At 40.1% G+C, this 14,382-nt stretch overlaps 1 protein-coding gene across 1 annotated transcript in view; it reads left to right on the top strand.

Moving 5' to 3' along the window:
- The first annotated feature begins 10,659 nt into the window (after nt 1-10,659).
- man1c1.S (mannosidase, alpha, class 1C, member 1 S homeolog) overlaps nt 10,660-14,382 on the top strand; it is a 65,905-nt gene continuing 62,182 nt past the window's right edge. Inside the window, exon 1 of the mRNA XM_018248182.2 lies at nt 10,660-11,084. The gene's annotated coding sequence lies outside the window, so the exon portion shown is untranslated. The remainder of the gene's footprint in view (nt 11,085-14,382) is intronic.

The following is a 14,382-nucleotide window of genomic DNA, read 5'->3' as shown; positions in this document are numbered from 1 at the left end:
TGTATTGTGTCCTTGGTTATTCTTCTCAACTGCAAAGAAAAAGTAACGCGAATTAGCTTTCTACTCTATATTCATTTAATTTTAAGTTTTGTTTGGTTTTTAAACATTTTTTTTTTTTTATTTATTTATTTTTTATCTGGTCAGCTGTCGGAAAGCAAACCAAAAGTGGTTGCTATGGGTTATTAGACTTGTGCAAATGTTGCACAATTTTTTAATCTATTGTGAGATTATAGAAATCTCTGTAAACTGCACCCTCTTAACATGTATAACAGCAGGAGATTATAAACTTGACATTTTAGGGCAGAGACACACGGGAAGATTCCAAGAGATTTAGTCGCCTGGCGACTAAGCGCCTCTTCTTCAGGCGACTAATCTCCCTGAAAAGCCTTCCCGCCGGCTAGTATCTAAATGGCATTCGTGATTGTTTTGACTTTCCAAAGTTGCCCTAAGTTTCCTCATGAGAAGACCTCGGGGGGGGGGGGGGAACGAAACATTTCAAGTGCCATCCCGCCAGCGATTTGCATTCTAGCTGGCGGGAAGGCAGTTTGGGGAGATTAGTTGTCCAAAGAAGTGATTTGTCGCTGGGCGATTATTCTCCTGAAATAGCAGCGTGTCTCTGCCCTTACAAAACTTGTACATCAAATGTGCCACTGGTAAAGAAAGGGTAGGACTCATCTAATTAGACTGCATTTAGGGATACTCTGTTCAGCTGCATTTATAAGCTCACAAGAAAACCAGAAAATAGATCCTCTCATACTATGCAAGCTTATTAATCTTAAAATGACCAAAGCTTCCTAAAGTGTTGACTCCAGTCCAAGAAAATTCCATCTCTCCGTTCACAAAATAGTAGTCACCTGTAAGTGTAATCATCTTGCATTTATTGTAGCTGGACTACAGTTGTCAAGAACCATCTCTGATTATGGGCACTTACATTATGCATAAAACTGCACAGATTTTACAGCCATTATTTTTAAATTGTTTAACAATGCTTCTTTCCCTAGCTACAGTTTTTATATGGAAAGAAATATTTATGCTGTCTGACTATGCTCTCTGATGTTTTCAAACATCACAATAAACCTCAAACAAGAATGACAACCCTCTGGCTCTATCCTGTCTGCCTCCCATTCTTCACTCTGGATATGAGTAGAGTTGGGGTTGGACTACATGGACGTTAGTGGCGCGATCTGAATCGCGGCAACAAAACGCCGGCATTGACGCACATGCAACGGAAATAAGTTAAGTGATTGCTTTGTCGGAGGGCATTCCAGCGTTGATCCGAAACGACTGTTGGATGCAGACGCTGCACGCTGTGTCTGCATCAGACAGTAGTGTTATGTCGGATCAACGCTGCGACTTCATCCGACAATGCATTCACTTACCTTATTTTTCTCCAGCACTTTTCTTAGTCTGGCATCATGATCTTTAATGGAATCTCCCCAAACTCGTAAGTCCTCAATTACGTTAACAACACCATCTAGCCCAGGGGTCCCCAACCTTTTTTGGCCCGGGAACCAAAAAAGACCCAATTTTTTTTCCCATGGACCGTAATGGGTCGGGGACGTTGTCGGAGGGGTTGGCGTCCAATTTGTCAAATTCATCGCACCGCGTTCATTGTTTGGCGGCCCATTTCAGGACTGTCCTCGGCCCGGTGGTTGGGGACCCCCTTCAGTCGTCTGTGCAATAGATTTTTGAAACACTTCTGATGCTGATGAAGTACCAAAGGGTAATCCCAGAAAGCAATAGCTTGAACGCTTCTCATACACCTTTTATTTGTCACTGTAACCATGCTATTGACCCATTCAGTTGGTTCAGATTGCCTGTCTATAACTCCCATTGCTTTCATTCTGTGTAATTCTAAAATCACTTTACTTCTGAGAGCCAGCGCCGGATTTCTTTGTGGGCCGCGCGGTCCTAGCACCCGCCTACACATTCCCTTCCCAGCACGCCGGCGCAGCTTGTGTAATTGAATGGGGACGCACACGTCCCCATGATGCGGCTGGGCGGCATTCCGCCCCTATTTTTTTGCCGCCCTAGGCCCGGGCCTATGCGGCCTGGCCGCAAATCCGGGCCTGCTGAGAGCTATAGTAATTTCCCTAGGAGTTACAGTAATTTCCCTAGGAGCATTTACCCCAGGCTTGATAGTGGTGTTCATTTCTATATGGTGTTGTCCTAGTAAGCAATCAAGACCATTGCATAGATCATTGTAATCTTTTTTTTTTTTTTTTTTTTTTTTTTGTTAAAGGTTTTTATTTTAGCAATTGTCAATACAATAAGATGGTTATAGCAGAAGTGTATTACACAGCGGGTAACATTACAGAAACTTTCATGAATTTACAATCAAGCAAATCGCACAACTGAGGGATTAGGCACACATGAGTCGGTTGCCATAGGATGAATATCAAGCTAATTTCCCCGTACTTTTCCGAATTTATCTGGTAGGCCACATGCTTCCTATGTCAGTTTAATCAATGGGAGCATGCGATTAACCAAGTTTTAACCAGTAGCTAATCCAGGGAGGCTTGGGTTGTAACCAGTATAAGATAATAAGCTTTTTTTCGTGTAAATCAATGTAATCTTTTAGAATGTCTTCTTTTGTAACATCATACAGTATTTTAATTAAATTTAATTTGAAACATGCAGCTCTACCAAGTAATGTTGAAGTATCTTGCTGTATGATTTCAAAGCTGATATTATGCTTTTTCTCAGGGCCGGAACTAGGGGTAGACAAGAGTAGGTGCCCGCCTAGGGTGCAATCGTGGGGGGGGGCACTATTAAGGGGAATGGTATCTAATTTTTTTTTTTTTTTAAACCCTAGTTTGCTTGCTCTTTTAATAGTTTTTCAATTTTATAAACCACCTGTTCCAGTCCCCTCTTGCCCATGATTCGTATTGCGGGTAGAAGCACTCCCCACCTCCCTCTTGGCTGCTGCTGGCACAGGTACATATTTGCATACTTGCACAGGTAAACGGATGATTAGAGGCAATATGATGGATTTTTGGCTAATGCTGGCAGAGATCATTTTTTGGGGGAAATATGATGGATTTTTGGCTCCTGCTGGCACAAGAACCTATTTGGGGGCAGTATTGTGGATTGGCTGCTAGGGATGTCGCGGACTGTGTTCGCCCGCGAACATCGGCTGTTCGCGTCCGCCGAATGTTCGCGAACGTCGCGCGACGTTCACCAATTTGGGTTCGCCTTAGCTGGCGCTTATTTTTGCCCTCTCATCCCAGAGCAGCAGATACATGGCAGCCAATCAGGAAGCTCTCCCTCCTGGACCACCCCCACACCCCCTGGACCACTCCCCTTCCATATATAAACTGAAGCCCTGCAGCGTTTTTTCATTCTGCCTGTGTGTGCTTGGAAGAGCTAGTGTAGGGAGAGAGCTGTTTAGTGATTTGAGGGACAGTTGATAGTAACTTTGCTGGCTAGTAATCTAATTGATACTGCTCTGTATTGTAGGGACAGAACTCTGCAGGGATTTGAGGGACATTTTAGGTTAGGTAGCTTTGCTGGCTAGTAATCTACCTTCTACTGCAGTGCTCTGTATGTAGCTGCTGTGGGCAGCTGTCCTGCTGCTGATCTCTCATCTGCTGACTGCTGCCTGTAACCCAATAGTCCTTGTAAGGACTGCTTTTATTTTCTTTTGTTTTTTTTACTTTGCTACTGTAAGAGCCCAGTGCTATTAGTCTAGCTGTGTTGGGGAGTGGGACTGGTGTGCTGCTCCTCCTAGTAGTTCACCACTACCAGCACCAACCAGAGTCAAAATTGTTACAAAGTATCTTATTTGCACCTGTTAGCTGTTCTGAGCTCTCTGCCAAAAGCTAATTAAGTTAGAAACTGTTTTTTTTCTGGCTGTTCAGTTCAGAGAAAAGAGGGACTGGTGTGCTGCTCCTCCTAGTAGTTCACCACTACCAGCACCAACCAGAGTCAAAATTGTTACAAAGTATCTTATTTGCACCTGTTAGCTGTTCTGAGCTCTCTGCCAAAAGCTAATTAAGTTAGAAACTGTTTTTTTTCTGGCTGTTCAGTGCAGAGAAAAGAGGGACTTTCCAGTACAAAAGAGGGACAGGGGGTTGAGTGGTCAAAAGAGAGACAGTTGGGAGGTATGCAAGTGCCACCTAGCTGTGTGAGCTTTTTCACATTCTGTCTAAATAACAATAATAATTCCGTGTCCGTAAACATCACCTGAGTGATGTTTTTACAGCAGCAATAATATATTCCGTATCCACTACTGTATACGTTGCCCTTGCAGGCATTGTTTGCCCAGTCTTTAACCAAGTGCCACCTAGCTGTGTGAGCTTTTTCACATTCCGTGTCCAGAAACATCACCTGAGTGACGTAGTGTGATTTCTGCCCTTTACAGCACAAAACGCAGCGCTGTGTCAACAATGTATTTTTCAGATACATTTTTGCCCTTGATCCCCCTCTGGCATGCCACTGTCCAGGTCGTTGCACCCTTTAAACAACTTTAAAATCATTTTTCTGGCCAGAAATTTCTTTTCTAGCTTTTAAAATTCGCCTTCCCATTGAAGTCTATGGGGTTCGCGACGTTCGCGAACCGTTCGCATTTTTGACGCAAGTTCGCGAATATGTTCGCAAACATTTTTTCCGCCATTCGCTACATCCCTATTGGCTGCTGCTGGCTAAGGTATATGGGGCAATATGGTGGCTGCTGGCACAGGAACACAGATGTTTAGGGCAATATGATGGATTTTGGATCCTTCTGGCACAGGTACAAATTAGGAGCAATATGATGGATGTTTATTGGCTGCCACTGGTATAGGTGCAGATTGGGGGTAACAATATGATGCATGTTTTGGCTTATGCTGGCACAGATTGGGAGCAATCTGAGGTATGGGCAACATAATGGATGCTGGCACAGGTACAGGGGCAATATGAATGGTAAGGTGAGAAATGATAATGCAGGACTGGGGAGGGGGGGCACTGATTGAAGCCCTTGCCTAGGGTGCCAGGTTTGAGCCTTACTTTTGTGTTGAGTGTTTTTAAATGTTTTTTTTTTACATCACATTGCATTCTACTCCTGTGTCAAGTTGAAACAACACTGGCTTGTTATTGATATTTAAGAGGCAGTTTATCAAAGGTCGAGTTGAATTTTCGAATGAAAAAAATTTGAATGAAAAACTTCGAAATTCGAATTCAAAAAGACCAACCAAAATTAAGCCAAAGTTTTTTTTTGGCCAAATAGGTCCGTATTTGTTTGAATTCGAATCGTGCTAAAGAAATAGCACATTCAATTGAATTTGAATCAAAGTTTTTCCCAAAAAAACGTAGATTTTTTTCAAAGTCCACCAGTTGACTCCAAATAGGTTCTAGGAGGTCCCCCATAGGCTATAACAGCAATTTGGCAGGTTTTAGATGGCGAATGGTTGTTTGAATTTAGGTCCCCCATAGGCTATAACAGCAATTTGGCAGGTTTTAGATGGCGAATAGTTGTTTGAATTTGGACTACACAAAAAATAGCTTGGAATTCAATTTTTTCATTTCGAAAATTCACCTCAACCTTTGATAAATCTGCCCCTATATAATGTGGCTGAGCCGAGTTACCAGACTGAGCAGAACTTTGTTTTATTAAAGAGCTTCTCTAACATGTGCTCTCCTATGTGGGCATGTCCAGATTACCAATAGTACTTCCTGTTCATCAGGAGCTAGTCCAGTGCTATTGCTACAGGTGCTGACATAATCCAATATACATAATCCAATATACTACACCATAGAAGTGGTGGCTGGGGGTTTAATAAAAAAAAAAATGGTTTTAAAAAATGTTGCTGTTCAGTGGAACTTTTTTTTAGCTTGTGTACTATGACCGCTTCTTCGGCGGCTTTGGCTTCTTTCACAACTTCAGGTCCTTTCGGAAGCTTCATTGGCTTTGGGTCTTTGGCTGTCCCTCTGCAACATCACTTTCACTCAAGGGGGGCCCGGCTAATTCAAAAAGTGCAGCACAACCCTGCCCCCTCTAAGCCTGGGACGACTGCACCCTCTGTGCCCCCGATCGCGACCCTGCCTGTGCCACCCACACTACTGGGTTTCATGTTCCATCATTTTTCCCATCAGTGACAAATGCTGCCATCCGCCTCTTAGATGTGTAGGTGAATGGTGGGAACACTTAAGAAGCAGTTATGTTTAAAAATAACTTTTTTTTGGTCTTTAATAAAAGGAATATTTTCCTTAAGATTTATTTTTCTGTAAAGTGAGTGCAGTTAATGAATCCAACTTGCCACAATGCATCAAGAACCATCTCTGCTGGAAGTAACAGAATTTGTAGATGAACGACAGCTGAGTGGGTTAGCACCTTGATATATATGCTGGAGAAGCATTTTTTACAGCAAATTTAGAGAACACAAACAAAACCCACAATGTACTTATTGTATTTATGCAAAAAATCACTTACTAAAACTGCACTTAAATGAAACACAGCAGAGAAATAGCACAGTGTTATTTTTCAAATGTTAACTAGTTAAATAGTGTTTATTACAAGAATTGTGAAAAATACATCAAGGTTTATATTTTCTCTGCTGAATCTTCTGAACTAAATCTCCAGGAAGTGTTAACTCTATAGCTTGTTTCTAAGCCACAATGTTCACAGCTAAATTATACACAAGTATTAGTGATGTTCAGGTCAGGTAAAACCAGCCCTGCACCTGATCCTAACCCACCCTCCCTTCCGGCTTCCGTTTATAGATCTGTGATGCCCCAGCAATGATGTCACAAAAGGGGTGGGGCGATCAGGCACGCGTCTATAAAAAAGGAAGCCAACAGTGCAAGGTGGCGGATGGGGAGAGCAGGAAGAAGATCTCAACCCTGACCTGCAAAAGGGGGTGCGAAGTCGGCCTGGTGGGTCCTGGGCTCCCCAATCTGACCCTGAGCCCGCACATCACTAACAAGGATCCCTAGGCTCCAGGCAGAGTGCTTCATCATTGCTAAGCGACCCTACCAGTTCTCTTAGAGCCACTGGACCTTGCAGCAGCAGAAAAAATATTTGTATTTTAGATCCTAAAATCTGGAAGTGTATTTTTAATCCACTATAAGGCTTTGGAAACATCTTGCCCAGAGGATGAACTGGAACTCAGCTTCTCTAGTCCTTTGACTTCTTTCTATCCCTTTACAGACCATTAGCTCCAATTATTGGAATAATAAACCTTACCTATGATTAATACTCATAATAACATTCTATAATAAGCATGCTTTGCATAGCACAATGATCTTGCCGTGGCCACCAGAGAGTTGTAAAACAATTTCATCCGACTTGCCTAACATAAACTTGCGCACGTTCATGCAATCCAATTAGACTGACTCGGCACTGCAATCACCTGCTCCAGGAAAAGTATGAACAAACTCATTGAATGTTACGATTTTATTTTGTTCTTGCTGAAAAATTCTCAGTGCCAAGTAGAATAATGAGAGTCGGTTCAAGGATCGGAAATTTAAATAGAGCACTCTGTGATCCATGTAGTGTGAGTCAGAAGGACAAAGAGATGCATCTGTTCCCTGGCAACCAAAATGAATGTGGCAACCCTAGTAAGACCTCATGCCTTGACGCACTTTTTGCCTTAAAGAAAAATGTCTTTTTTTTTTGTGCTATCCTGAATCTCATTGTAGACAAAGCCTGTTTTATGCAGCCATCACTTATTTTCTCCAACCTGTGCTGACAAGGATTGAGTTCTTACTATATATGCCCTGAGGTTATGAATAAACCACTGCAGTGAGTGAGATTCAAGATTGTTCAGCAACCTCTAAAGTTAGCGACAAACACCAGACATTTTTAAGCCGTTCTTCATTCTGCAAAGTAGGAATATATAGTGAATAATGTATCCCCTACTGTAAAACATATGGATATTATATGTCACATAGGCATTCCATAACTATATAAATGATTTTATATAGGTCATGGATCTCCAAGGATTGTGTATGTCTGCAGGGGTTTTCTCTGGATATTCTGGTTTCCTCCCACACTCCATGCAAGCAGGTTAATTGGCTTTTAGATCAAATTAAAAATAGTTTCTATGAATGTGATAGAGACGTTAGATTGTAAACAGTGAGTGATGTAGAATTTCTGTAAAGTTCTGTGGAAATGTATCGGTGTTCTGTTTATAGTAGACCCGAACTGGGTGGGTGGCTCATCACCCATTTGTACTGGTTTCCATACCATCTTTTGTTAGTAAGAACATTCATACAGCATTTTTCACCCCATCTGGGGCATTTTTATTATTATTATTATATTTGAAATGTATAGTGCCATTATATTCTGCAAACCTTTACAAAGATCATACCTCATTCAATGCACAGTGGGGCTTACAATCTACAGTCCCTATTAAGCAACATTATGGTCATTTTAATCAGGGCCTGTATGTATTTTGGAGTATAGTATATGGTATCTCTCTCACTATTACACTGGCCGCTTATATCAGGCACAGCAGCTGAATGAAAAGAATAGGTAATTGCAGAGCCTGTGTACAAGAATGTGATTCCAGGATGTAAATGCTTATGTACAGCACAGACTTTAAGGTCATCAACAGGAGATAATAAACTATGCTGACTAATATTGGACTTAACACAATAGACCAGTGGTTTCCAAATTACGTGGCTGGGGAGGGAGGGGTGTCAATAACAGGGAAAGCCCAGCATGAAGGCCAGTTAGGCTGCCATTTAGGATATTTATTAGATTTATTTATTTGCTTTCTTAGATGTTTGAATACTACCCTGAACGTCAAGCTAGACTAAGATTTTGTTTATATATATATATATATATATATATATATATATATATATATATATATATATATATATATATATATAGTAAAGAATGGACCCGCACTCCAATGTTCTTAGTGAAAAAGATGATGTGTTTTATTCACAATGCATATTTTCACTAAGAACATTGGAGTGCGGGTCCATTCTTTACTACATATGCAAAAAACTTGACCAACGCACCCATCATCTAAAAAATCCGGTAAGAGTGCGCTCACCACAATTGACTTTATATATATATATATATGTGGCTTTATTATGCATTATAGAGGGTCCTAAAAAACCTAATAAACCTAATTACATACCTAATAAATGAAAAAAAACAATTTAGGTTACAACTATGCTTTACTGAAGGTCTAGCCTCACTTTCCTAGGTGAAGAAGATACATTCTTTGTAATGTACTGAATAGAAATAAAAGTGGTATAAATAATTACCAATATAATCCTTAATATAAAATACAGGTATGGGACCTGTTATCCAGAATGCTTGGGACCTGGGGTTTTCCGGATAACGGATCTATCAGTAATTTGGATCTTCATAACCGAAGTCTACTAGAAAATCATTTAATAAACCCAATAGGTGGGTTTTGCTTCCAATGAGGATTATTTATATCTTAGTTGGGATCAAGTACAAACAACTGTTTTATTATTACAGAGAAAAAGGAAATATTTTTTTAAAATTTGGATTATTTGGATAAAATGGAGTCTATGGGGCAGATTTACTAAAGGACGTAGTTGCTAACGCTAGCGACTTTTCACCAGCGTTGCCACCTGCAGGTACATTGCCAATTTACTAATAAGAGACTGGCGCTAGCGGTCATTCGCACTCTATCAACAGGCGACTTTACGCTCTGGCGAACGGACACTACTCCACAAATTCACTAAAATGTGGATTTTACTGAACGTTACCTCTTTCGCCAGAGTTGCCTTTCCCACCTCAGACCAGACGAAGTACATTAAAGTAGATAGAGCTTCCTCAATCTTCTGTTACTTACATTATATTTTGTGAAAATGCATCAAAGTCCAAAAAACGCGGGCGTCTTTTCCTTTTTTCAGAGTGATAGCCTGCAAAAGTACTAAAATATTTTTTTGTGTAACCGGTTTCCCCCGTACATTTTCTAACATATGGAACATCTGTATTGTCTTTATAAGGGTTCCCTGGACTTGTGTAATTAGCCTGAGCGCGAGACCTCTAGCGAATTTGCGCTAGGCAGAAATGAACGCTAGGGCATCTTTGAATTGCTTGCATTGCGTTCGGTGCCCAGGACAAAACTCTGCATGTGAGTGAATTAACGTTGTCTGAGCGAATTTTCGTCTGGCGAAGTGTTGCGATGGTTGCAAAGCGGACACTGGCAAATTTTCGCTGGTTAGTAAATCTGCCCCTATGAGAGATGGCCATTCCGTAATTCAGAGCTTTCTTGATAACGGGTTTCCGGATAACGAATCCCATACCTGTATATCCATCATTAAAATGGCCCCGTTTTATGCTCTGCAGCATATGCACAAATGAGTACTAATATTTGTAAAAAAAAAAAAAAAAATAACCTAGCACCAGAGATATATAATCATTCTAGAGGAATACACAAATCTTAATCTATAAACTGAAAATAGAATGCATATCTAAAAATAGCCTGGTCTTGTCAGTGTAACCTGAGCTTGTATTTTTAGCTATGATGAGGAAATGTGCAATTTGCCTCAGAATATTTTATCTGCTGGCTGACAGCACACTCAAATATCTAGCATTCTTGGACTGCACACAGTTAATGACATGGAAAGACCAGCAGAACAATAATATTAGGACAAGCCTATCGCAGAGGCTTTTACGTGACAGCCAAAGCCTTCTTTTACCCAACCAATTACAGTCTTGTTTACATCTAGGCTAGGAAACTGGCTTACATGATGGGTTTAAATCTGGTATCTGAGACTGAGTCTCACTATGAAAGCAAATCAGTTGCCTTTAATGTACCTTTCTTCTGCAGTAGGCTAAAATAAGACAAACTGTGTCATTTATTTTTTTCCAGTGTATTCGAGATAGCTTTTATTTTTTTATATACAACATGAAAAAAAGGTAAATTTTTTTACTGAGACATATAAGGGATTTGTGTGCTGTCGCTGAACGCTAATGTGTATCTGGAGTCCTGAATTCTTCTAAATCTATAGCTGCGAATATGCATCATCAGTTTAAGCAGTGTTTTAGAGGAAATCATGGATGATATTTCCTTTGAATCATACAAGAAGAGATAAGCAGACAAATGGAATGTTGCTTGTAGGAAGAAATGGGTTTTGCTGATGCAGACGTACAAGCAATATGAGTGCAGGTAAGTGCAATATACTATTATTTTTGTGCATTGGCAGCTTTACACAAAAACAGCTCAATATTGTCTACTCTCCATGTATTTCTAACAGACCCCATCACTAACTTGGATACATTGCCAATAGCTCTGATTTCTTCTCTCCATGGTGCTGAAAAATATCTCTGCTCTGTATTTCCTCTGATAAAATCATGAGATTCAGACAAAATGCATTTTGTCTACTGTTTGCCTTATGTAGATGAAATGCTGCAAAACTGTACAACCTGTGCCTTTGATTCATACATGTGTTTTGATCTTAAGATCAGTGTCTTTCAGCATAATACATAATTAACTGACAGCTTCGGATGGCAGTGTTACTTGTGCATTTTACATTTCATTAAAAATTGTAGATTTTAGGAAGATTGTTGATCTAGCCAGAACACCATTTTTTTTAAAAAAAAAAACATTGTTTCTTATGGCACATAATTGGAAATGAAAATTAAGCATTGCAACTATGGATAAGGAAACATACATGTCTTGTGTATATCTATTAATCCAGAAATACAGTACGTGATAATTGTGTGTCTTCATAGGGATATTCTCAGCAAGTCACAGCTGGTCCCTTCCCCTTAATCAATAACTGACCAATACTGGAGCATGATAAATAGGGTCCCGCCAAGGGCAAAATAAAAAAAATGTATGATTATTTTATTATCAGGAAAACTATGGCCCCAATTCAAGGAAGAAAAATAATATTTATATATTTATATTAAGAATTTGCAGTCCCCAAACTGTTATCACACAGCAACTCCTTTATTAATCAGGAGATGTTGGGCATTCTGTTTTAAATAGTTTGCACATTAGACATTTCTCAATTCAACAATTTTTTTTTTTACTTGGAATGAGGCACCAGCGTACCTGCAATGCCAGTGTCCCCATCTCTAACTCCCTAAAACACCATATTTGCCATAGCCTTAACACCTACCAACCCCATATACAGTATGTATTATTCAACAATTAGGGGCAGATGTATCAAGGGTCGAATTTCGAGGGGTTAAATCCCTTGAAATTGACTGGGGAATAGAATCGAATAGGCAATTGGGCGAATTTACGCGCCAGCGAATAGTCGCACGATTAAATATTCGATCAAAGGATTTTCATTCGATCGAATGATCGATCGAATGCCTTTTTATTCGATCAAAAACTTAGAAAACAAGCCTGTGGGACTTCTCCATAGGCTTTTAAAGCAATTCGGTAGGTTTTAGGTGGCGAAGTAGGCAGTCGAAGTATTTTTAAAAGAGACAGTACTTCAACTATCGAATGGGCGAATAGTCGCAGCGTTTTTGCGCTCGATCTATTCGAATCATTCTACTCAGGCGAATTTACACCAATTCGATATTCGAGGAGTACAAAAAACTACTCAAAATTCGAGCTTTTTTCCTTCTATTCCTTCACTCGAACTTAGTGAATGGGCCCCCTACATTTCAAATTATGCAGTGTAGCAGAAATCCCAGAAATCAGTTCTGTCTCATGCAGCTGGCTATATTTACAAATAACTTTAAAACCATTAAAATGTGCAAATTTCCATGTATGAAAGCAAGTTCTTAGAACGTAATTTCCTTTAATTATGAAAAGGGTTGTAGTCGAGAGGAACAAGTTTTATTTTACAAAAGTTTAATCATTCCAGCACATAATTAACTTATTCTTAACTGATACTTATTATCTATGCCTTGAAGTCTTGCAGCTTTTTCTCCACTTTGTTATTTACCAGTGTCACTGTGTTTAACTGCTAGCACCCATATTCCACTGCAAATCTGACAAGCTGTTCTGTGTGGCTGCTGTTACATTGATTACATTTTACTGTCCTTTGGCTTCACAGACTGACATTCACTGGTCCATTGGCTTCACAGACTGACATTATCTAGTCCATTGTCTTCACAGACTGACATTCACTGGTCCATTGGCTTCACAGACTGACATTCACTGGTCCATTGGCTTCACAGACTGACATTCACTGGTCCATTGGCTTCACAGACTGACATTATCTAGTCCATTGTCTTCACAGACTGACATTCACTGGTCCATTGGCTTCACAGACTGACATTCACTGGTCCATTGGCTTCACAGACTGACATTATCTAGTCCATTGTCTTCACAGACTGACATTCACTGGTCCATTGGCTTCACAGACTGACATTCACTGGTCCATTGGCTTCACAGACTGACATTCACTGGTCCATTGGCTTCACAGACTGACATTATCTAGTCCATTGTCTTCACAGACTGACATTCACTGGTCCATTGGCTTCACAGACTGACATTCACTGGTCCATTGGCTTCACAGACTGACATTCACTGGTCCATTGGCTTCACAGACTGACATTATCTAGTCCATTGTCTTCACAGACTGACATTCACTGGTCCATTGGCTTCACAGACTGACATTCACTGGTCCATTGGCTTCACAGACTGACATTATCTAGTCCATTGTCTTCACAGACTGACATTCACTGGTCCATTGGCTTCACAGACTGACATTCACTGGTCCATTGGCTTCACAGACTGACATTCACTGGTCCATTGGCTTCACAGACTGACATTCACTGGTCCATTGGCTCCACAGACTGACATTCACTGGTCCATTGGCTTCACAGACTGACATTCACTGGTCTATTGGCTTCACAGACTGACATGCACTATTCCATTGGCTTCACAGACTGACATTCACTAGTCTATTGGCTTGGCAGACTGTCAATCACTAGACTGACACTGGATTATCAAACAAAGATTTATAATAAGGCATGTCTTGGCCATAATTGCCCTTTTAGTATCAGAAGGCCTCGGATGGATAACTGTAGCATCTTCTGTGTTATAGAATGAAGCTTTTGATGATTAAGAACTATATTGTATCAATACAAATGTTTCACTGAGTCTTTAAGTGAGTATGATTTCCTATTTACTGTATTTATATCTCATAGGTGGCTATCCTATTATCCAGCCAAATTACAGATTTATGCATGTGCATCCCTACTAATTTAAGATTTTAAAGTGATGTCAAGCCAGAGATTTATTATGCAGTTAATAGGAGCTTTGGCCTGCATACCGAATTGCAACAGAAGTCTATTTTCTATTTACAGCATCCAACACTTCATTAAGAACAAAAGCGTTTATAGCATATATATTTATTGTGGTCAGTGGGTGAATAATTGGATCCCATCAAATAAATTAAAGATAAACATTACAACTTAAGAATGTCAGTGCTTGTAGCTGCTTTGGTGCGAAACTCTGTTAATGGAGAAATGTGATACACACAGTTATGCCAGTT

Source organism: Xenopus laevis, chromosome 2S (genome assembly GCF_017654675.1).
Source record: "Xenopus laevis strain J_2021 chromosome 2S, Xenopus_laevis_v10.1, whole genome shotgun sequence".
NCBI lineage: Eukaryota > Metazoa > Chordata > Amphibia > Anura > Pipidae > Xenopus > Xenopus laevis.
This window is presented reverse-complemented; position numbering and strand designations above follow the sequence as displayed.